Below are 25,601 nucleotides of genomic sequence, written 5' to 3'. Positions count from 1 at the left end.
GCACTGCATGTGGATTCTTACTGTAAGCGTTTGTATCCTAGACAAGGATACATAGCTATAGATAACTCATGTCAAAAATACCATTTTAGAAAACCACAATATAGGTGAATTTTCGCTGGACTTTCAGAGAAGTTCTGAATTTTCTTTGCCAGACAGCTTTTTGTTAATAAGAGAATGAAGTATTCCTTGAAATCAGGCATTTTTTAGCACTCCTCTGTCCTTACTGAAAAACAAGTGCTATTTGTGGACAGTTTGGACCAGATCTCAGCAAAAATGCAATAGGACTTTGGGTGTTAGATTTGCTAATGAGTTGTGTCTGTTGCATTATTATGAAAGCTTTATTAATGTGTGATATTTGAAACAAGATGTGATTACTATACAAACTTGGTGCCCAGTCATCATTCCTTACCCCCAGACAAAAGAGATTTATACAACAGTAACCAGCTGTATTGGAGAAAGTGTGGGATGTGTGTTAGTTATGACACACACAATATGGTATTTACCATTGGTAATAAGCATTGGCTTCAGGTACCATCCATATAAACATAGCAGAGGATGGAATACATGGCCCCCACCATCAGTATATCTGATACATCAATGAACTTTTCTCCAAGTTCTTTCTGATGGTAGCAATTCAGCATGAGAGCTTTATTCCTACTATTTTCTAGTGCATGTTGGCTCAGAATATATTCTGTGAGTGCCTTGCATTAACACTGAGGTTATATTTATGTTCTATTGCTTGTTTTTATGATCACATGATTAATTTCAAAAGTTTATTTATTGATAACAGTGTACTGAAGAATTCCCCCCACCCTTTCATTCTTTTAGTGCTTTAGGTTGCAGAACTTGAACTTCGAAATATAATTGTTCATTGTGCATGAAAATGCTGAAAGAGGGGTTTATGTGTGCTTTAAAAGATTGCTTTGGGAGACTGATCATTCTGATGCGTGTGTAGCTGTCAATTAGTTAGCTCTGTGTGTGCATGCAAGAAGTATTTGGGTGTAATGTCTGATCTTCCTGCAGTCTTAATCATCAATTAATCAGTTAATCTGCTTGTTTGGGAGCCATTTTAATGATACAAAATCAGCATGATAGCTGTATGTAGGAAACTCCCTTGCATGTTTTTAATCTGCTAGTCTCATCTAGCATTGTTAGATCCGATAAAGGAAAATATTTGGCTCTTTGCCCCCAGTTAACATACGCTTTATAAGAACTTAAGTTTGCATTGTATAACTTTACAAAAAGCGCCAGGTTTATTGACTAATGTTTATTTAATTAACTGGAATTTCATCATGATTTATTGATGGGAGGGAATTGTTATACGGGCATTTTGTGAAGTAATGGAGCATTTTTTTCTGTCAATCAGCATGATAAAGTATTTCATCAGCGTGTTTACCTCCTTCTCCTCTCTCTCTCTCTCCCCCCCACAGCCATTAATAAGCAAAGGATTTAAAGTTAACAAGAAACATTAAATATGAACTTGCCTTTCTTTACACAACGCAACCCAACCCAACCCAAACAAAATAATCCAAGTTGGTAATAATGGACTAACTTTTATTCTATTATTTTTTATGTATATCTACTAATAAATCAACATACTTCTTTTGAGCTTGGGAAAGACATGGTAATAGTTGGCGAAAGCAGCACAGTGGGCTAATTGAGAGTCATCCTATTCCAATTACATTTTGGTAGTAAAATATGTAGAATTTAGTTAGTTTTTATTTTGTAGCAGATTCTCTCTCTCCCCCCCCCCATGCTTTTAAATTCCTGATTGTACACCATGGTTATAGTTACAGGTTATTAAACTCTCTTTGCTAGAAATGCTACCTTTTAAAGTGAAAACTGATATATCTTATGGGAAACATCTGGGAGCTTTAAGTGTAGCAGGGGGGTCTAGCATCCTTTTATTATTAGACAAACCTATACCCACTTACCTGATAATTTAACTAAATTGCATTTACCTCTAAGTAGACATGCATAGGATTGTGATAAGCCGCCAACCCCCACAAAAATACACAAGGATATCTTCCAGGTGTAAAATTCATGCTGCAGTGTTAATTATGAGCATTAGCTGTACTATCGGATATACACAAACAGCCTAGCTTTTCATTTTTTAAACTTCTGTACTTCAAAATATAGTGGTGAGAAGCTGGAAGCTGGGTAAAAATGGAAGTCTATATAATCAGCCTACCACACAGTGTGAGTGACGGCGAAACTTCCAAGGAAGGTCAAATTAAAATTAGATATGTCAGCATTTTTGTAGGAAGAGGGGCTTGGAACATATTATTTGAAAAGCAGCGTAAGCTTGTGTTTGCTAGTTCTACAACAGCAAATATGAAAACACCTGTTGATTAACCAGTGAGAATAAAAGTCCTAAAACACAATGAATTCTGTCATTCTAGGAAAAAATCAGTGGGTATCCTCCCAAAAATAAGTTCTTATAGGAGTAGGAACTTTATCCTTCTCTAAAGCAAATTAGAATTCTCTTCATCAACATAACTTCATGAGGGTACCTGGCTATCAAGGCGCTAGAAGAACAATGACAGGCAGCTTCTTGTTCTGGCAATGTCAGTAAATGGTACCTGTGAGATGCTTCATTATAGCACATTTAATTTCAAGGCTAAATTTTATTTAAAGTGGAAATGATTTTGCCCCCTGAAGTGCAGAACTAATGTAGCTATTTTTCTTTAGTGACAATCTGTTTTATTAATATTTGTTTAAAAATAACATTTGTTGCTGCCAGTTTATCATTTGTTTTTGTCATTAAACAGTGTAAATTCTATAAGCATATCCTTGAAGGATATTACCTTAATTTACATTATTAACTGAGAATTTAACTGATTGTTTTCAAGTGCAGTTTAAGAAATAACTGTACAATGTACTGTAAATGAAATATCCTAAAAAGATTATTGCAAAAAGACATTGATACCTCTTTCCATATCAGAATGAACAATGGGTCATATTGGATCTCTTCTGTGACTATTTGTACCCACTTAAATTTATTTACACACAAAACTACATTGCCTCCTTTCACTTTTTAAACCTACATCACCTTCAAAATAATATATTTAATTCAACTCTCCTTTCCATTGTTTGTATTTAATACATCCAAATACAGTTTTGGCAATAAACATTGATGTAAAGCTTATGGTTAATATTGGCTATGGAAGAAACCGGACTGCAATTCTGTACCCAGTTAGAAGTGAAGCCGCAATCATAGTAGTCTTATGACAACTGCACAGCTAACATTTGAACTTGTCTCTTGATTTTTTAAAATTTTCTCTAATGATTTTTTTTAAAAAAATGTTTTAAATGTGGCTAAAATCAGCATTTTAATTCTCTCCAAGTTTATTTTCCAAAGCTCAGCATCTTAATATACTGCATTTTTCTTTTGTATGAGTTGGGGACCTGTTTATGTGTAATTCTTAGGTATCCTTAAAGGCCAGAAGAAAGAGTGATGTTGTAGTAATCTGCGTGCTTACTGAGTAAGTGCGTGTATGCATGTGTAGGATCAGGCTGCATGTGGGTAACATACTCCTGTGCACTACAATTTGTACCAGTGCTTCGACTCTTGTGAAGTGATTAGTGCTCTGTGTAAGTATGTGGTGACAGCTATGCTTATGGATGTGAAGAAACCATTAAGTGCAGTAGCATTAACCTTTTCAGTATGTCTCATCTGAAGTGTGAACTTTAGTTTGTTGGGATGTTCAGCAACAATTGCCTAACCCCATCCTCTCTTCCTTTCTCCCATTACCTCTCCTCACCACTCTCATTACTTTCTGCCTTCTGTGTTGACATGGGGGAAACTCATAAAGTCGGTGCTGCAAGAATCAGGTTTGAAGATTGTTACAGGCATCACAATTTGATACCTAAAACAAATTTAAAAATCAAGCATCCTTTTCAAGTTATAACTGAAGGTCCAGCCAGGATGTATCTGAACACACTTGAAGAGGTGCCATTTATTTTCAAAAGAGATTTCTCCATCACTCATGAACAGCTCCACCATGCAGAGAGAGATATCAAAAGAGCTCAGAGAAGCAACAATATTCTTTCATGTTGTCGAGTACTTGGACACTTATAAGATTGTTTCCAAGAAGGGAAAAGAATTGATCCTGTTTTGAATTCCTTGTTGTTGGCATTTGTGAGCCATGTTCCGTAGAGAAAGCTATAAAAATTAAATTACTTATCCATTGGGTTTGTAATGTGAATACAAATTTACTTCTGGCACATGCACCTGTGGTAGTCTAAGCAAAGTGTGTCTGAAAAAAGGAAAATGGTATGTGAGAGAGAGAGTGTGCGCACATTTGACTATATATATTTATCTTCTGTGTCTCTACAAATAACTATTTTTGCTGAATCTAGCAGCATGGATTTTAATCAAGCATTTAAATTCATATGCTTGCTTTAAAGTAAATAATTGAATTGGACATGGGCATGTACAGTGTGTTTAGTCAGCAGCAAACTCCAGTGCATTCAATTGGACTTACTTACGAGTAAGTGTGCACAGGACTGCAGTACTATGAACATTTACTCTCAAGTAAGTGCCATGGAACTTTGTGTATGCACAAACAGGAATGGGCTGTGACAATTGCCATCTAATTACCTGCATTGTGCCTTTAAGAGCAGCCTGAAACTACAGAAATCTAGCCTGTAAATCTTTTCTGATCACTTTATCTCTGTGCCAGGAAACCTGTTTGCTTTCTATGCTAAGCTGCTGTTCAAGACACAGAAGGAGACAGGAGTGGGAATATAAGACTGAATTCCTATATAGGCATTTTAAGCATTTTTGTTATGAAAAGAAGTTACTGAGTGAATATATATTGAGTCCAAATCAAGGACATGTAGGAAGTCTCTGAATTGGACTGTTTAGTAAAGAAAAAAAGCCCCTGAAATAGCACCTTAATATGAGAATTGTATTGCAAATATTGGTGAATTACATTCCACAAAATGTCTTGTAATGGTAATCAGCAAGCAAATGCTTTTTCACAAATGAAAGTATTTGTGTATAATTGCCTTCAATATAATGAAGTGGGGGGGATTTAAATGCACTTTTTGTTGTTGTTAAAAAACCCTATTGACTGGCATAGATGCCAGCCCATCAATATCATTGGGATTACTCCAGAGTAAGTGATCTGAGCACAAAAGCTTATTGAAGCAAATCTATATTTGAAACGGCTAATGAAGAAACGAAAGAACAAGAAACATCTTGTGATCTTTGTTTCATTAACCCCATTACTTTGAACTGTTGCTAATTATATGCCATGCAGTGGTATGTGGCAAAGTATAGACTGTGTAAGCTTTCTCCTGCTTTTCCTTTGTTACTCTTTCATCAATCCTGCTAAATTCTTCGGCTGCCGTAATGCTTGGATTTAACTGGCTCATTATCTCTATGTATAAAGCTATAGAGTGGAGAGCACTTGTAACTCGTGTTGCTTTCAGCTGGAGGTGTTCTGATGTGTGACAGCAATTGTGTTTGCTAGTAGGATGGATCACATTTTGAGGAAACATTTTAAAGATTTCGTTGGCTTTTAGTTTTACCAAATAGTCAGGGCAGCACCACCAGAAGAATTCAAAAGATACTACGAGATGAAGTGCTTCTCAGTGACCTACATCGGGATGTATCCTTACAACGGAGCATGTTTTGAATGCGTGCTTATTAGGGTTTCCCAACTCACTTTTCAGTTTCATGATCCTTTCCATAGTTCCAGCTATTTTTATTGAATGACTCATAGTAGAATAATTAGTAGAACATTTTGTATGGGGGTTGAACAATGGGAATTTTTTTTTATGAGACATACGTCTATGTTAAAATGTTACTTTTTCAAAATACATTGTTTTAGCTTTCAGCAAAATGTATTGGATTTAAGAGTATGGATTATTTAAATGTTTCATTCATTTCATATTTAGTACTTTCTTCGAGGAACTTGTGATAGTGTACAATATCATTCTGCAGTTTTTTATTCAAGCGTGTCAGATTGAGAGACAGTTTCACAGCCACCCAGTAGATTTGTAGCAGAGCGGGGATTTGAGCTTGAGTCTTCTCAGTCCTGGTGAAATCACTGCAGTAGAGGCAGCCAAAGTGGTGCCCCCCTAGTTGTATTCTAGCTCCCGTCAGACCCAGCTAGTGTGGCCAGTGATCAGGGATGATGGAAGCCCAACAACATCTGAAGGCACTATTTTGTCTATCCCTGCACTAAACCACACTGGCTCTCACATTAATATACCTTTGAAAAAAACTGGGATGATCTAGTTCCCCAGGACAATAACTTTCCTCTTCTATGTTTGCTACTCCAAGTGTAGGAGTGTCCTACAGCCTTCCCATATATTGGGGAAGGATTTGACTTGTTCCTTAGATTCTTATTTTTCACTTTCTTCATCATGATGTAAATAAAGTTATTTAGCCTTATGGAATTGTTGGCTGCACAGATATCTAAAGAACTAAGGGCTGGTAGTTGTTGTTGTTTTTAAAGCTAACTGATGTTTGTGCAGTGGATATGTCTGGGGAAATGATTGATTCATGTGCCTTTGAAACATTTTGTATTTTAATTCACTATTTAAACCTTGGTGAAACTTCTGATGCAACATAACTTTATTTTAAGATATTGTTGCCCAATAAATTCCTGTCCAATTTTATTGGGTTGTCTTTAAACTGAATTGGGTTTTGTCACTGTAAGGAAGAATTTTACTCCCAAGTTTGCAGGATATAATGAGGGGTGTATGTCCTAAAATTTGTTTGAAGTAAAATACGTTGAATAGCAAGCAAGTATACACAGCAACACAGTATGTGTGCTTTTTGTTTTGCTGTTTGTTTCCAAAGGCCAAACTTTGGCTTTTGTTTCTGAACTAGAAGCATCTTTCATAATCATTTTATTAAATCAGTGACACACTTCTCAAATTGGAGTGCTTTGATCTCTTAACTTTTTGTTCCTTCCCTCCCCTAAAAATAACTACAGAAAGAATGCTTTCCAACTCCAGAATTATTTAGAATGAGAAGAATAGTAATCTTCTAACAAAAATAATAGTGAAAGAAAAATTGCCAGTGAATTAAGATATTGGTGTCTGCATAGACATTTGTTTCAAAAAAAGTAGGTTTAGGCTTATTAACTTGTTTTAAGAAGTGTCTTATTATTTGTGAGCAAATAAGTTTGATATACTGACAAATAATAAACCTCTGTGATCATGCATTTAAAAATTAGCTAGCTATAGTTATGCCATTGCATGTTATGCTGCAAGCAGTTGTACAATTACACTAACTGAGGTATCCTTTTCAAGAAGCTTTATCACCCCCATTCTCATTTTGAACATGATGTTCCTTTTTAAAGAATATCATCTATATCCAATCCTAGGCATGTTTACTTGGAAATAAGTCCTGTTGGAGTTCAGTTGGGCTCATAAAATTGCAGCCTCAATTCCAAAAGATAGATGGATTTGTTAGGTAGTCATTTCTTTGCTGACTTTATCATACTTAAAAATCTATACATTGGTGTGCAGCTGGAGTGGTAGAAGAATGTAGTTCCGTACATGAAGAATTACCAAATCTCTAGCAGGGTGGGGCTCATTTCGTGTTTAATAGCAATATGGAAGGGGAAGATATATTCTACAGGTTCCTTTTTTCTTTACTACTCTAGCACTACGATGTGAAAAGCTGCATTAGCCAGCATGCTGGTGTATTAAAAGCAGAGGTGCCTTTTTCATGTTGAATCTCAAAAAGCCAAGTGTAAGCTGGCAATCCTGCTGCCCCTTGCAATGTTACTCTGCCCTCCAAAACTTACTCTCTTTTCAAATGGACTTAATAAAAGTCCCATGAAGTGTGCTTCTGATGACAAATCCATGCTGAAGAAACTTGCTGGACATAACAAGGGATACTGATATGATTACTGCTTTTAGCCAAAACCAAGTACGTTTATCATCAGGCAAGACACATTTGGTAATCTCTTTCTCTCGCTCTTTTTCTGACACAGACTCAAAGCAAAGTCGCACATAAGTCTTTTGGCTCTTTAGCTCACTGTGAGGAAGAAATGAACTCTAATGTTTATCTGGAATAACACCCCCACTCCCACCCCAAAAATGCCATGTGAAGTAATGTTAAATGGTCAGATTTGTCGAAGGACAGCTATACAAAGAGCAGGCATCTGGGAGCTGAGCCTAAGCCTAAATACTGTTTTTTCCTCCAATTAATTATCATTGCAAATATTTGAGCAAAAGAACCTGTTTCAATTTTTCAATTTTTTATTGATTGTTGCTAATAAAAGAGTATGCATGTGTGTGTGGATATATAGATTTTGTGTGTGTGTTGTGGGAGTTGCTGCTCCTCCACTGATGGCACAACTTGCTCAACCAATGGCTTGAAACACTATCTCATTCACTTAAGCAAGATAATATTCATATTTTTCATTGGCTAGCCAGTGTGTTGGCTAGACCCAGGTCCACTCAGCCATGACTCTCGCTAGGTAACCCTTGGGCCAGTCACATACTCTGTTGGCCTAACCTACCAGAGTGGTTTGAGGACAAAATGGGGAGGAGGAGAGCAAAATACGTTGTACTGAGTTGATTGGAAGAAAGGGAAGGCATGAATACAATTTTAAAAAATTGATTGTTTCCTTGGATTGGGCAGGGAACAGTTGGGTGTTAGCTGCACTATTGACTGCATACCTACTTGTTAGATACCAAATTAGGCCTCCAGTATCATGTCGTCCATTCTATCTGCCAGCTGGAGAAACCTATCTGCTTTTTAAAAATTTAACATGGGGATTTGTCCAGAAATATCTAACCATCTATACTTTAGAACTATAGCAAAATTTTGTTCAGGGGATGGGTGGAATGTGAATTCTGACACTATAAATATGGTAGCTCTCTTAGTGTAAACTTGAATAACTGTGGCATGGTATTTTGGCTGCTAAACACAAATGCCTTTTTCTGCTTGTTTGTGATATTCACAATGCAGTCCTAATTTAAACATGTTTGCTCATAATTCAGTTCAGTTCAGTGGAATTTGCTCCCTAGTAAGAGAGCTTGGGATTACTATCTGGAGCACCAATATCCAACCTCTGGAAAATCTGTGCTGGCTTCTGAAACTTCATTGGCAATTATTTTATCCCCTGCCCCTCTTTACAATGAGCTTGCAATAAAATTGTGACCATATCTGCTCAAGCTGATCTTGAAAGTCTTAAGGGCTAAAAACTCTTATGTTATAGGATGCAAGTGCATTTCACGAGAAATGTGTTTTGCTCTACAGTGGCTTCCCTACAGTTCTAAGCCTAGAGGTTTCCTGGTTCAAGCTTGAATATTTTCAAGAATCATTGTAAGAGTTCCTTGAGCTAATTTTAATATGTTCTTGTACAGTTGGGTATTTTATTCCATTGTGTAATATGCTTCCAAGAAAAATGAATATGGCAAAGTAAAAAGTGGAATAAATTAAAACATTTTAAAGTCACTATGGCACATGCTGTGGAGATTTAAGAGCCCCACTTCTCACCTCTCAGTCTATTGTATCCACCATGTGAGTACCATTAAAAAGAAACACTTAGAGTGTAAACACCATTATACCTGCCCTTGAACATTTCAAGTGGCCAAGTTCTTGCTGTTCTGGACTCCTTTGGGAGGATGGGTGGGATATTAATTTAATAAATTATATGCACACCTATAGTATTTAGGTATTTACATCTCCAGCATGCTAACAAACACAGAACTTTAAAGATTGGTTTATAAGAGATGAAGACAAGGTTGGGTGGATTTCCTAGTTATCTAAAACCCACAATGGTATCTTTTTATAAAATATTTTCTGAAAGTGTGTTCACATGACATATTACAAGTATTAAAGACTTGCTTATTCACAGTAATCATCATTTAACCATTTGTACACACCCACCCCACACCCCACCCCATTCCTTCCAGACACTTTTTTAAAGTTATAAATCCCAAAGTGGCTAGGGAATAAATAAATCATCATCGTCATCGTCATCATCATCATCTGTGTTACAGTGTGGGCATTACCCTTGTGTGGCCGAGAAAGCTTCAGTGCAATACTCAGTAACTGATTTTCAGTGCATTTTAAAAATGTTTCTAGTCCTAATGGTAATAGAAATGTGTTATGGAAGGGGGGGGGGAACTTTCTTAAATATAAAAAAATCCTGCAGTTTTAGTTTATGCTTTTGGTTGCTCATGATTTTTGATTTCTTGTTTCAATTGCATTGCATTCGACTGCAGCAGTCAAATGTAGCTTTGTAGTGAGCAATGGAGATTAAAAACCTTCATCTGAAATATAAAAGTTATGTGGCTTAATTGCCACTAAAATGTAACTTTATTACTCTTCTTTAAAGCCATAGTAGGTTTCAACTCACTTTATTTATCACATTTAGCCTCCTAATGTTATCTAAGCTAGTGGCCATGACTCATGTAACGTGGCTTATGTTCATTAGATAACGCCATGGCCCCATTTTGATGGCACCTTTAAAACAGAATTTGTAATATTAAAAATATATTGAACACCCTCAATATTCAAAGTGTGACTAGCAGAAGGATTCATGCTTGATATTTTGTGCTTCAGCCAAGCCTCAAAGGTTTTTTGAGTAAGCTACAATCCAACTGAGAGATGGATCCTGATGTCTTGCTACTCATTAGTAGAATTTGAATGTATACCGTACTTCCTGTGTGAGGCGATGAGTAAATTCCACTGAACTTTGTGGATCTTACTTATGAATATGCTTGCATAACTGGGCTATTTGGTGTTTAAATGGAAGCAAGCCCTCTCTCTCTCAGACCTATTTTGCTTGTGTTTGTAGCTTCCCCCTTCTTGAAAATTAGCTCTGGGTGGCAGTGTATTTTCACCGCATAGGGAAATAAGAGACCAATTAACAATATCTAGAGTGCCTTGAATACTAAAAGTGGGACTTGTCTATGGTGCACAGGAAAGCTAGGTGTAAGTGTGGAAAGTCCTTGAACACAGAAAAGAGGTTGCCTGCACTGGGCTGGGACTTCATGACCTCCATGACAACCGTGGGGCTATCTCAAGTTGGCATTGGCCTGGCACATAGAGTGGGACATACCCTCAGTTTGGACTTTGATGCAGATGGCATGGCTGGTGGTCTAGTAATGGGGAGGGTGCAGTTAGAGAAATTGCACTGTAATGGTTGGACTATTTCCTAGTGGCTTTTGGTGCCACATTCCCCCTTCAGGTCCATCCTTGGATAGTTATGGAATGTGATGGATTCCCGAATGCTGTGGAGGATTTTCCATTGGGTAAAGCTGACAATCTTGTCAAGGCCCTTCTTGCATTGTGGAACAGCAAGACTTAAAGCTCCAGAGTTGTGATTACTCTTGAGTGTTCTCTCTGGTGATGTGGAGCTGCCTGAAATTCTGTGAACTTGTAGGCAATGAAGCAGGCTGGATTACAACAATAGTGCAGCTGGTGGAAAGTTCTGTCCAGGGGACAGCAAAAGACGTTACCATCTCTACTGCATTCTCAAACAGCTGTCCAGCAGAACTCTTTAGGGTGGTATGGAGGTTGTTGTCCATGGAGGACACCCCATGGGAGCTTGTAAAGATGCACTATGAAATGTTTGCACAACATTTTGAGGATAAGGGCACTCATCTTCCAAACATTTTGACGCCATAGTTACGACTGTTCATAGGGAAGCATCCAGTATTACATATTTCCCTTTTTTGTGGCATCGGTTTTAGTGGATGAGGCCTGATGAAATGGACAAGGGGTGGTATTCAACTAAGTTTTACTCAAAGTAAACCAATTTCAAATTAATGGACCTTAGTTATGCGCATTAATTTCAGTGGGTCTACTCTTAGTAAAATTTAGTTGACTACCACCCACAATGCTTGCAATAACGCAGCTGACTACAAGCTCTCTCAATCCTTGTCCCTCTTGGCTCAGATCTAGTCAGAAGAGTATGACTGGTTAGATCGAGGGGTGCTTAATGCAGCTTTCTGTGAGGGTCTCATGTTCAGAGCCTTAAGAAGGTACCATGGTACAGCCACTGATGATAAAGCGCAACCTGGACCCAATATTTGTGGTAGTGTAACTGCAGATATTCATAGACCATAAAGGGAATGTAACCTTGCTTCTTTTTACCATAAACTGAAGCTGTTGGGAGCTGTTTGTTATTAGGGGATTTGGAGTGCAGTGTTTTTAATACTCTGAGGACACCCAACTGTCGGTATGGCTGTGAGTGGTGGGCTGGATGAAGACTAAATAAACAGAGCTGGAAACAGTTGCTGTGGGTCAGTGGTTCCCAGGTCCAGGAAATAGGTCAGTTGCTTGTTCTGGATGGGTTTACACTCCATGCGCTTGTAGTCGATGCTACATTTGGAAACTGTTTTCTACTTGGTTTAATCTAAGAGTATGATTATGCCATACCAGTAACAGAAGTTGCCAGGATTGTACAGCTGTTGAACAATCCCTGTAGGAGGTTTTGGAATCTGCTTTTGGGAGTGACCACCCACAGCTCAAACTCTTAGCTGTTTTCTGTGCCAGTTCGGTGAATTTGTTTGCTGAGGATGTTCCAGACTTTTTGGCATAAAATATTTGAGATATAGGGTTTTCTCAGTGCTCAAGTGGCAATATTATTTAGTGGGGAAGTGCAGTTCTTTCAGCTCAAGTAGTACCATTATTAGATAGAAGGCATGCATGGATCATGAGATATTAAGCTTTATTATGGTGTCTGCTAACTTATGAGTTTTTCTGTCTTTTAAAACATTTTTATTCAGCATATTTAGAAAAAATATAACTCTTCATTTGAAGAAAAGCTGTTTCCTTTTTTTCTGGGAAGTTGCTGCTGCTACATTTTGGTAGTATGGGTGCTAGGAAAAAAATCCCTCACAACTGACCTGCAAGCAGCAACACTTATTCCCAAGGCAGTTGCGGGGGGCCTGGAAAGTGCATGTTCCACACAGATGTGGTTCTCTCTCTCTCTCTCTCTCTATATATATATATATATATGGGATATTCCACAGTTATTGACTAGCAGTAGTATTGCACTGTGAAAAATCTTTGCTGATTATTTAGGGAAATGAAATAAATTTCATGGATTCCTTTCAGCACTATGGTTCTGTTAATGTTGCTGTGCTCCATGACATGAGGGATCCATTATTAAATTACCTTTAAGCCACTGGATTAAACCAGTGTGGCAGGAGAGGATGGCAAGATTAAAGGGCAATCAAAGAAACATTAAAACATTTCGGTGCATTGTAGTTTAGTGCAGTGTATAGTTTAAAAAATATTTGCAGAATATGAACAGATACCTTTTCACAATGAGAGCAAAGTGTATCAAGTGATATTGAGGACAATCCTAGTTGTGATCCAGAATCGCTGTTTGAACAGATTTGCTGAAGAATTGTATTGGCTATTCTTCTACAGTTCTCTATGTCATATTGTTGTGAACAGGGATTTTCAACTCTGATAAATATTAAAGATCAGAAAGGAGAAAGGAGAAAGGCTTATTTGTGTTGATGAGATAAGAATTTGTTTGACTCAAATTGGACCCGATATAAATCAGATTTCCTGGAAAAAGCAAGCCCACAACTCTCATTGACTTTGTTTACATACTTAAGGTACATGTGTAAGAGGCTTGTTTATAATTTTATTTTGGGAATGATTCATGTTCTTATGTAGTTGAATTGCTTTATACTTTCTGGATGGCCCATGATCATATTATAAAGTGGTTGTGTTCTGTTTTATAAATAAATCACTGCTAGGAGTTGTCCCCCCCCTCCCAATGTATTTCTTATAAAAAGTTTGGTGTGGCTTGAGCAAATTCATTATTCTGAAAGTGTGGCCCAGAGAAAACAGTTTGAGAAACGCTGAATTAAGCCCAGAGATACAGTATGTGTTTGCCATTGCTGTAATCTGAGAGAATAAGCAGATCTACTGTTACAGTTACTTGAAAGCAACTGTTCAGACTTTTTCCCGTATAATTTATCATATTCAGCTCTCAACATGCAAAATATTTGACCTGTAGAGTCCTCTTAAGTATTCTGAATTGATAGTAGGGTGTTCTTTTTTTGTATCTATCCCAGAAGGTAGAGACAAATTTATATGTTAGCTGCACTGTTTCAATGCAGTTCCAGTAATACTGTATAAGAACAACGGTGTGTGCATGTGATGTGGTTACTTTGTTTAGCTGGAAACAGATCACTTTGGTTTAGAAGAAATTGTGTTGCCGTTCCTGTTCACATAATTACTTCCTTCAAACTCTACTAGAAAACCAGTGCTGCTTATAATCTATGAATTGGGTCTGTTTCCACTAGTTTACAAATGTCACCAAAGTGAGACTGGAAAGATGAACCCATAAGGTATCAGTCTGGTAGTGGAGGATGACAGAGGGGAGGGGCTTCCTACAACTGGCTTAAGATCATTGTTGACAGGTTGCAATTTAAAACTAGTTTAAGTTCATTAACACTACATTAGTACATGGCATTTTTTAGCTTTGATATGTCACTGTTGGCAGTCTAATAACATTTAGAACACTTCTTTGCCAACTTTGGTTACATATTCTGAGTGAAGAGTTTGCTCTTGGTCTAGTTGTTTTGTACCTTTTTTTACGTTATTGTTTGTTCTGGTACTATTTAGGCATGCATTTTAGTATAGCTTCCAGAACTGACTCCTCCTGCCACATCTAAAGAGATGGGTATGTCTTCAGGGAGTGAATCTTTTCTTTTCAAACTATTACTTACTTCTCATCTGAATTTCATCATCAATCTTTATTACGCTCCATCCCCAGATCCCAGCTATGGTCCAAATTGAGTCTGATTTTGCAGGACAAACGACTTCTCTTTCTTATAAAAGCCCTGTACAATGGAACTAAACTGCAGGTCCGATGCGGTCGACAGGGACAGCTATCGAACAGCATCAAGATGACTAGGGGGGGGTGAGACAGGGTTGTATTTTGGCCCCCACATTGTTTTGTCTATTCTTAAATGACCTAGAAGAGAACTTAATGGACCCAGATGGACACATTCCAAAAATAGGAATGAGAAGGACCCCTTTGTTGTTGTATGCTGATGATGCGGCCATTATCTCGCGTTTCAGACCGGGCTTGAATTATCTGAATTTACTAAGTGAATTCCTAGTACAGGCAACCTGTTTGCACGCGGGTTGTGTTCTGGGTCATTATGTATGATGGTGGAACATGCATAAGCCTGCTCCGTTCTGGCCTCTTCTGGGTCACCATGATGTGCATAAATATAGACAAGGATGCATTAAAAGAAAGGATGGTAATTTTGCTGGAGTGTACTGTATAAGGCAACATTCCATACTCTCTTAGGAAAGGAATGGTACACAAGCATCCTGAAAAACTCAGCTGAAGTAGACCTGCACAGGTTGGTAAGTAAACTATGGAGAGCTTGCAGGGGGTGGGGTAGGAGATGAGTAAGAGCGACGATGGAAAGGAAAGTTTCAGTTCACTGATCAGTTATTTTCAGTTTGGTAGACGTAGCCTTACTCTGATTATATAATACACCACCCGTATCATTTGATAAGCACACCATTGATAAGTGTTTTGTTCATAGGACCATATTCTTCCAGTTGAACTTTGGCTGGAAATATCCAAAGGTGTATATTTTGTGTCTGGTGAAAAAGTTTTATGCCACAAGCAAAATAATGATGGATTCATATTGGGCCAATGGAAATATGTTGAGTTTAAATCCATACTTCTAATGTGAGCTGAGAAGAAAGGAGAATAGAAAGAACTCCTGCTTCATGTTTATCTTTCTCAATGCTTGGTTTTTATAGGGAGGGATCAGATCTCTTACTCTGTTCTCCTTCCAATGCTGCAGTGGCTCTACCTTCTCAGTCTGCAGAGAATCATGTTCTGGAGCAGGCTATGTGCACACAACTTCATTCAGAGATGTCTGCACATAGGACACCAAATGATTGGTATAGGAGTATAGGAGGGGAGGGGTGTATTCAAAAAGTTCAGAAATACTTACCTAAGGGATGAAGATCTCTCCCCACCCCCTGGGCAATCAGCATATGTGTGCAGCTGTGTTTGTATCTCATACACTCACTTAACAAGTGAGTCACACTACAGCCACTCCTTTGCAGCCTTGTGTACCTCTCCTAAAAGTGAGTAGTTAAGCTAAGTATTGGGCTTTGAAATGTTATCGGCAATTATGAGCAGAAATTATGGGTGTTGGGATGGCATTGTGTCATAAGAAAGCAATGGCACTTGCTCTCCAGAATGAGCAACATAAACCCATTGACTTGGCCTTGTGGAGAAAGAGGTCCTCACCCCCCACTGCATCTAAGCCCTACTCAGGTATTCTGCAGTGGAGAGGGCTGGAGGCACGCAGGCAAGCCCAACACCATTGCATGTGCTGGCTCCACTTCTGACCTTCACATATTGAGCAAATGGATATCTCTTCATGCTTAACACATGAAGGCTGAAAGTGGAGCCGGCATACATAGATATGTTATGTTAGTGGTGGAACTTGCATGCATGTCCCAACCCCAATCCACTTTAGGCCCACATATATTCAATCAAATGCCTGAGTAGGGCCATACTTCCTTTTGAATATTAAGGTTTCATTCCTTCCTAGGGGATGAGTTCTTGGGATCACAGATAATTATTGGTATTGTTTGTTTCCTGAAGAGAGGTTGCCCCTAAGATGTGTAACCTAATATCTGTAGTATCTGGGAGGTACTTACCAACTCTACAAGCTGGCCTCATGGCTACAACATCTAGCCAAAATTTTCTTGTCCCTCAACCTTTGTTTTGTGTCTTTCCTGATGAAAAGTTCTGGAAAACTCAGAAGCTTGCCACATTATTGTGACATTTTGCTGACTTGGTATTACCCAAGTCAGAAGGTTGTTTCTACACCATTTCTGTTAGACTTGCACGTTCTTCAAATAGCCTCCTTTAATTCAGAAGTGGGAAAACTGGTCCCCTCTAGATGTTTCAGGGCAAGAAACACCTCTGACTATTGGCCACAGTGGCTGGGACTGATACGAATTGGGAAACTTAACACCATACAGGTCCCCATCCCTGCTTTAAACAGAGTGCTAGAAATAAGAATTGTGATTGCTTCACTATACAGTTGATTTGAAATGTCATGGTTACATCTCGCGGTTTCAGATTTTCTCTTGCAATCTACAAAATTTAGGGCCATCAAAATCTGTTATTAGCAGTAGGTTCAGGAGAAACAAAATAAACTACTTCCACAGAACTTACAGAACTCACTGCCACATGAGTGGTGCTTGCTGCTAACCTGCTTTCAAAGAGAGTAAGGGAAATTCATGGAGGATAGACCTAGCTGTCAGCATAAGAGCTAAGAATTAGATATTCATATTTCAGAGACAGTATTATGCGGGGGTGGGGGGACGACATCAATGCACAGCTCTTTCCAACATGCCTTCATGAGTATCCTTGGAGCATCTGGTTAGCCACAGTTGGAGCCGAGAATGCTAAAAGGACCTTTCTTCTGGTCCAGCAAGCAGTTCATGTAATCTTATACTGCTTTGGCAATATTTTAATTGCTAAATCCGAAAATATAATCCAGTGAGAAAATTAAGCTTCAACCCAGTGGATGATTGACAGTATATACCACCCTTGCCTAAAAGCCCAAACCCTTAATCTTTCTAAGCTACCCTATTGAATAGATGGCTTTTACAGCTTTTCTTTTTAGGCTCTTTTGCCGTGAAGAAGGGCAGAGGCTTTTCGAACCAAGAGGGTCTTCATGGCCCCCTTAATACTGCTTAGGAAGAAGGCATGTCTGAATGCCTCTGATGGCAGCTGTGATAATGTGGCACCAGAATCAAATGAATCAACTCTCCAGAATGAAATACTAATAAGTATGCTGATAAGTGCATTAATTCTGTTGATGCCTTTTGAACAACATAATCAAATGTAGATTTTTTTAAAAAGTGAAGCTATTTAATCATTTAACTGCTCAAAGTATGCTTTAAGGATACTCTCAAACACTGAAGCTTGGTGGCTGCACCTTTTGTAGAATAATGCTTTTGGTTTGAATTTAGAAAAGCTTTTAAGTGTTTGTCCTTGAAGTAGAAATGCTTCATTTGTTTTCTAAAGAAGTGTTAGAGAGAGTGCCATTTCCCACCCCCCCCTTCACCTATTCTGCAATGAGATCGAAACATAATCATCCTTACTAAAGCATTCACTTTCTGTATTTCTCTTCAGGAAATTTCTAATATTCTGTTTAATCGAAACAGCAAGTGTATAAATCAACTGTGCAATTAAGTGGCCACTTTCAGAATAAGTCTCACATCTTGTGTTTCAGCCCCAGATGTTTCTAGGCTCCAATATTCGCCCTGCCTATATATTTACAGCTCAATTTCTGTCCATATGCACTTGTCCATAAATGCTTTATGTTCCATTTACACTCAGACAACTGAGCCACTTATGGAATAGAATGATTTTGGCTTCAGTGATGGCAAATGTGACAGAGGATGACTTTGCTTTTAGAGACCTTACAATCCCATTTCCAAAACAAAACAAACAAAAATTGTATGTGGTCCAGATTTTAGGACTGAATATTCTGATCAATGAACAACTTCTTAAAAATGCAAGAAGAGAAGGAGGTGGGGTTATATACTCAGCGTTTTTTAACGAGGTTTGTACTTTGTACTAGATTATTTTAATGCTGTGTTACTGCAAACCAGTACACTAACCCCCTCGCCCTGCAACCTCGGCATATATTTTGATCTTGCTCCCCCCTCCCCATACTCCTTTCCTTATGTGAAACTAAACAAATTGAAAATAATGATTCATAACCATCTTCAGGGCTGAAATTCCACGTACAGCAGTTAACTCCATTTTACAAAACAGCTCCAATCTAGTGAATTATGTTGCAGTTCTTGTGTGCCAGCAAATAGCAACAAGCAGTTTAGAGTTCCTCTGGACAAAGACATGCAGCCAGCATTTCATTATGCCTAGTCACTTTGTGTGGTGGGAGGGGGTGGCGCGGGAGAGAAAGAAAGAGAGGGAGGGATAGAGAGAGAGAACGAACGAAAGAACGAACAAGCCCCTATACACAATTCAAAGTAATGCATTTTGAAATGGAGTGAAACCATTACCTAACTGCTTAATTTGATCAGAAAGGGGTGGGGTTGATCTATAAAATCATACGCAGAAGGGAGCCGCAGAGACATGTGCATGTCTGTTGACATCAACATTTCTGTAGTATTGTGCATCTTTAAAGACTAGTTGCTGGTCTGTTTTTAGATATAAATATATACACATCGAGGAATACCTTAAAATAAAAAGACAAAGCACTTTTGGAAGTCCAAATATAAGGGAGTACAATGCAATAATGTGTTACTACTACTATCGAAATATTTACGTGCTGGTGTGTGAATTCCGGGATATTGTGCTACACATTCCTTTAAGTGGCCAAGTAAGCTTAATGTACTTATCAAGTGACATTTATGGTTTTTTTTATTGGATTAAAGCACACTTTTTAAAATGGGTACTTTTAAAAAATCTACATTTGGTTTTTTTGTTTTTTGTTTTAAATATGCTGTTGGTTTATTTTGATCTTAGTTTTGATGATATAGAATGAAAGTTGCTTAAAACCAGCAATATATTGAGTCCAGAGGGATCTATCCAGTCCATAAATTCTCTGGTGTCTACTGGATTTTTCATCAGGGAGACTTCCAATAAAAATGATCTATTTTAGAAATAATATTGTTTAGTAGGTTGAAATGTGGTGTAATAAAATTAGACCTTCAGTCTTCCAAAGTTACTACTTAGATGGAACCCTTGGGATGGCAAAATGGCTGTATAAGCAGATGAATCAGACAGTTCTACTGATGTATACATTTGTCAGTCTCTGTTACGGATATAATATATTCTCATATCTGTAATCCTGACACTGTTACATCCAAATGAAATCAACATGAGGTTGTCATCTTTAAGCAAATATGTTAAGTGTTGTCTTTTGTGCTGTGGATTTGAAAGAAAGGGGCCCAAGGGAGCCAGCATCATGCAAATGGAACAAATCCCATTTCTTCTGAGCTGTGCTGTTTTCCCCCTCCTTCATAGCAGCTGGCTGTGTTATCTTTGTGTGTTTCTCTGAGTGCTGACAATTCTTTCAGTGATCTAAGTTAGGGCACATTAGAAAGTGGAAGCAGCTGTCTGTCGCTATACTGAGAGACGTGTTTGCTCTACTGCAAAGATGAAGGACCATGAATCCTTGACACACACACACACTTCCCCCTCCCCTCCCCTCCTTTTTTTTTTTTTTTTACTTTCCAACATGATCAACATTCAGACACACAGATTGTCTGCTTGGACAGTTTTTTGTTCTGACTGACAGCATCTGGCATAGACAAATTTAAAAATACATAGCATGCCATGCTTGGAATTGGAACATCCCTTTCTTTATTAATCTTCTCATTTAAAGCATTCATTCACATTTCACTAAGGGTTAAACTTGATATGGCTGGAATGTTTATTTTCAACGAATAAGCTCCTAATGAAATACCTTGAATGAACTCCAAACAGCTAGAGCATATATTTTTTAAAAAATTAACACCTGATTAATGTGGGCCTCGGACGTGGATGGAAAGTGTAGGATAGTCTTAGATACACAGTTGATTAAAATGGCAGGGATGTTGAAATTTTATTTTTAGCATTGAGGTAAATAAAAATGATTTGTTTCAGCACTCAGCATATTTTCTGTGAAATGAATTGTCCTTCAGGATACTGTTTGTCTAACTGGATCTACTACTAGTAGAAAAATAATTTGTTCATAATTTTAAGAACTAAACAATTTGTGCTTTAGTGAAACATAAAAATTAGATGATTCTGACATTAAATATACACTTGTTAGTATATGTTGCTTGTATATGTTGTTTTTAATAAGGCAAATACGCTGTGGAATACGCCCCTCCCTACCCCCACGTTTGTTACGTACACTTATCTTCACAATGCAGTTTAGCAACGCAGACATGCTTATTTAGTCTTTATGTAATAATATCATGGACATTGACTATACCAGGCCGGATCTGAACTGTGTGCGTGTTTTAAGGCCTTTGTGTAGCATACATTTTTAGACCATTTGATGATCCTTATTCTGGCTTGCAGCATTTAACTCTGTGTAATACAGTGATGGAGAGTGGGAAAGCGTTGCTTCATGGATAGTACAGTGTTCTACTAAAATGGACGAGACAACTATTTAAGTGCCTAGCAGCAAATACAGTATGTGTTGGGGTTTTCTTTTTTTAAGCCTATGCTCATTCAGGGGGTGGGGGGAGTGAGATGCAGCAGCAGACAAGGTCTGTTAATTGTGAGGAGACAAGACTTGTATTCCTTGGATAGACACAGGAGAGGGCACTTGCTTTAGGATAAATTCTGACAAATTTCAGATGCAGATATCCAGGCTGAAATAAAGAAATGATAAAAGACAATAATAGTTGCAACCCAAATAGGGTTTATGTTTTAGTTGTGCCCCAATAGTTCACGTTTAGCCTTTTAGAAATGGATCTTTTTGGAAATGTATTTTTAAACATTTCCATAGGAAGGCGGCTGTTTGTGTGTAGCTGGGCAGAAGATCACAGTCTAAACATTTATATCTGTAGGGCTGTGAGGATAGTCCTCTGAAAAATATTTGGCTTTTAGCTTGAAATATTTTCTGTTATTTTCCCTTCATTGATCTGTTTCGGATATAGTAATTCTATTGATTTGGTTTTTCAGCGTTTCTGAAAGTGTTCTATCTTTTATATTCACATCAATTCAAATGTGTAAATCAGCTTTCGCTTTAAAACTTTTGAAAATCCCGTCATTGTTTTTACACAACTGATGTGGTTTGTGTAAACTTCCATCTCCACACTCTAGTAGTTAAAAGAGAGGAGTGCATATTTGCATCTGTAAGCAAACTGGGAATAGGTTGGAGTACACAATTCCCTGGTGGAAAAGGAAGGTTTAGCAGTAATGCTTTTAATCTGGACTTGTAGAGGATTCAGGAGCATCCATAGATCTGCTCCAGTAATTACCATACCCCAAGTGGCACCAGCAGAGACATTTGCCTAAAAACTTGATGTCTTCATTACACTGTTTACATTTTAATTAGAAACATGAAAATTTACTGATTCATGCGAATCACTGTAGTTTAAGTGGGTTCGTTCTCTATCCAATAAATCATTTAATAATAAAAAAGAGCCCTGCAGTCAGCATATGTAGTTTACTGAGAATCATTCATGGGAATAATGTGTTAGCATTATAAGCTGCTTTTAAAATATGTTTTATTTTATTTTATCAGAGGTAGAATTTGCATATAAATTAGAGAATGGCATTTTAAATTGGCTGTCATTTATGCATGATACTACACATATGCAAATTACACGTGTGCATAATATATGCACGCATACCAGGGTGTCAGACTTAAATGTCTAATGCGGAAAAAAACACAAGCACACACTACAGATGAATGCTTAACATGAGCTTTGTATGTGCTAAACAGAAGAAGCCAGTGCTCCACTTCTACTCTCATTCACATAGACTTGATTGTATGTGTGTCCTTGCTGTTGGTGTATAAATAGAGATGTAAAACACACCATGTATATGTATATTATTTCCCCTTGACTTTTGCATGTACCTGTCAGCACTAGTGCCCTAAAACAACTCCCACTAGGAGCAAGCTGGCCTGACGCATTGGTGCCTGTCAGTGTCCATCCCTGAGTCAGCAGCATGTCCATTGCTTGAATCGTGCGACAATCACTCATCCAGTTTTTTCCCTCCCCAGGGGGGCAACCGTCCTCCTCATCACGGAGAATGACCCTTCTGTCTGGCATGCTCAAGATCCTGAATCTCCCCACATCAGTGTGTGAGTTCAATTCCCTACTCCTGAAGGCAGAGCTGGGATTCTAGCTAATGACTCAGAGATACAGAGGGTCAATGCACTGCTGATCTGGAGTACTGAGCCATCGCACCAGCTTAGTTGTACATTTCCTTATTTTCTCTCTGGCCACACCAACTCCCTGTTTCTCCCCCTTTATAATAAATTGTGTTTTATGGGAAGTTAAATAGAAGCACCCCACCCCCAATTTTCACTTGGGCTGATAACTGATTTCTGGCAGGAAATGTAGAAGATATTGGACATTTTGCTTACAAAAGAGCTCTTGTGCTCTGCTTTCACACTGCCCTTGTTTTTGTTGGTTGCTTCTTCATGTAAGGATAGAAGACCTATGGCAGGAGAGTTGCTATTACTAGTCTGGCAGCTTGTGGTTTATTTAATTTTAATGGAATTTACGTAATTCTATTTTGTAAAAACAAAATCTCTCGTAAACATTGTCTTCCCTCTGATCTGTCTATCTATCTATCTATCTATCTATCTATCTATCTATCTATCTATCTATGAATACAACTAAAATTGCCTGCATCAGATACATACTTGACTCCTGCTTGATCAAGTATGGTTGCCATTCTATATATAAACACTCAAATGGAAGCAAGCTCCATGTGGAGCTAACTTCTGAGTAAACATGCAGATAATTTCACTGTAGACTTGTTTTTCTTTTCCTTACACAATATGCGGTTTAAATGTACTAATGCATTTTGTGGTTGTTTTTAATGGCTTTTTAATAGCTCACACATTCGAAGTTCATTATTCATCTAAATAGTGTAATATTTAAATTCATTAGAGAAAGTTGTGAACTATTTTAATTTTATTGTAGTGCAACAAGGACCAACCAACCTCTTGAGGCCTTGTGGCTTTTTAAAAGGGCTTTTTAATATATATAAAAAGATGTACTCTGTTTTGTTTTTCCAATAAATACTTTCAGGCTGCAGTGTTCTCACAAGCGCTTGTTATGGCATAGATGTGACAAATGAAAAGGAACAGTTTACACATAGTCAAATCTTGTAGGTGCTTTCTATATTGCATAATTCTAATGTGGTGTCATCATCCCTTCTCTGGCTGCCAATCCTTCAATCCATCTCCATCCCTTCTAGCTCTAGCAAATTTGAAGCTTTGAGTTTAAGCATTTTAGTGAGATTTACTTCAAAGTAAGCATGCCAGGGATTGGGACTACAAGGCTTTGGACACACACACACACACACACACACACACACACACACACCCCACCTTTCTTTTTCCAACCGTAATGTGATGTTGATGGAGTTTTGTGTGGTGAATGAAGCTGGCTGGCTGGCTGCCAGCCATCGACTATGAAATCCTGGGTACCTGAGAGCTTATCAGTCCTTTTGCTTTGTAAAAAAAAAAAGGGGGGGGGATGAAAATGTTGGTAAACTGCCATGAAGGTTTAAGGCTGCCGGAATAAGGAGCCGTGTAATCAGATTGGAAAATGGTGCTTGAGATTCTCTGCTTGGGAAAGCAGCCGGCAGTGGACCTACTGAGATGCTGAGCGAGTGCTGACCACTTTGTTAGCAAATCAGCTTGTTTAGAGGCAGCAGCAGGGTGGAAAAGCCTAGCCCTTGTGATGGTATGTAATGCCACAAGCACCTCTTGTTTTGCAGAATGCAATCATCTTGCAATTAGCTCCCTTTACATTGAACCTGCTTTCTTCAGGATGATTGTTCTTCCTCCTCCTTTATTCTAGCTGTGTGCTTCCCCCAGTTAGGCATGAAAAGTATTGTATGAATCAAAACAATCCATTAATTTTATCACCGGGCTGGGGGGGGGGAATGTAAGTGGTCAACTGGCCTCCCTCAGCGGCTGGAAATTCTGTGGTTCGCTGTACCGTAGAAAAGGTCTTTTTAACTATTTCAGATAATGCCAGGTTTTTGTCTGCTTGTGCATAGCCTAAGAATACACTTGCAACAACAAAACAAATAATTAAAAAGTACACTGTGGATGGTGAGAGAAAAACCTAACGTATGAAAGGAAAAAGTGCTCCTGTTTGTTTAGGTATGTTTTTGGATGCTGCCAATGCAGAAGTCTCCAATGACACAGCCACTTATCTTTCTAATTCCGCTACTTCACCTTTTGCTGAACTTCATTCTGCAAGATTTTAAAGTACAAGGCAGGCACTGTTTGTTATTCTTCTAAATGTAACTCTGATTTTAGGCAAATTAGCCAAGTTGCTTGCTGCAATTTTTTCCTTTTCTGAGGATAATATTTTCAAGTTTTGCTATTTGAAAGAAGCTGGAGTTTAAACAACAAACAAACCCATCCACCTTTGAACCCAGAAGGAAATAGAGTAAGACTAGCTTTGTTTTTTCGTTTAGATTGTCTTGCAATGTCCCTTAAGAAAAAAATCCAATATTAAGAGCATGTTTATATCTGGGCTTGTTTGATCTTTTATCCTTCTGTAACCTCCAAGTGCCTGAAAGACTAAAGAAGGAAATGCTCAAACTGCCATGTTGTTTTCCAAGGAAGGGAATGCAGCAGACACACACTGCCATGCAACTTCAGCTAATTTCAATGCGGTTTGTGCAGAAACCTCTCACAAATTCAAAATGATTAGCAATTGCTGTAGTGCCTAGTCAGTTGTGTCCAAGGTGAAGACATTTTATTGCTTTCTTCCTGATACGAACGAGAGCAAAGTATATTGGTGTTACAGTGCTGTTAACCAGCAGACCTGATGACTCAGTGCGAATGCACATTGCTATTCTTTCTTCAACATAGATCTCAACAAAGTTCATGTTACAAGTGATATTCTGCTAGAACAGTAGAGT

General features: G+C 38.2%; 1 protein-coding gene and 1 long non-coding RNA gene across 5 annotated transcripts in view; one reads left to right on the top strand and one right to left on the bottom strand.

Annotated features, from left to right (window-relative positions):
* Positions 1-25,601, bottom strand: part of LOC309540342 — a 416,440-nt gene that overhangs the window by 277,853 nt on the left and 112,986 nt on the right. The window lies entirely within an intron of this gene.
* FIGN (fidgetin, microtubule severing factor) overlaps positions 1-25,601 on the top strand; it is a 129,438-nt gene that overhangs the window by 4,361 nt on the left and 99,476 nt on the right. The gene's annotated exons all lie outside the window — the stretch shown is intronic.

The sequence above is a fragment of the Podarcis vaucheri genome, assembly GCF_965113315.1.
Source record: "Podarcis vaucheri genome assembly, chromosome: 1".
Lineage (NCBI taxonomy): Eukaryota > Metazoa > Chordata > Lepidosauria > Squamata > Lacertidae > Podarcis > Podarcis vaucheri.
The sequence above is the reverse complement of the archived record's forward strand: the minus strand, read 5'-3'. Positions and strand labels throughout refer to the sequence as shown.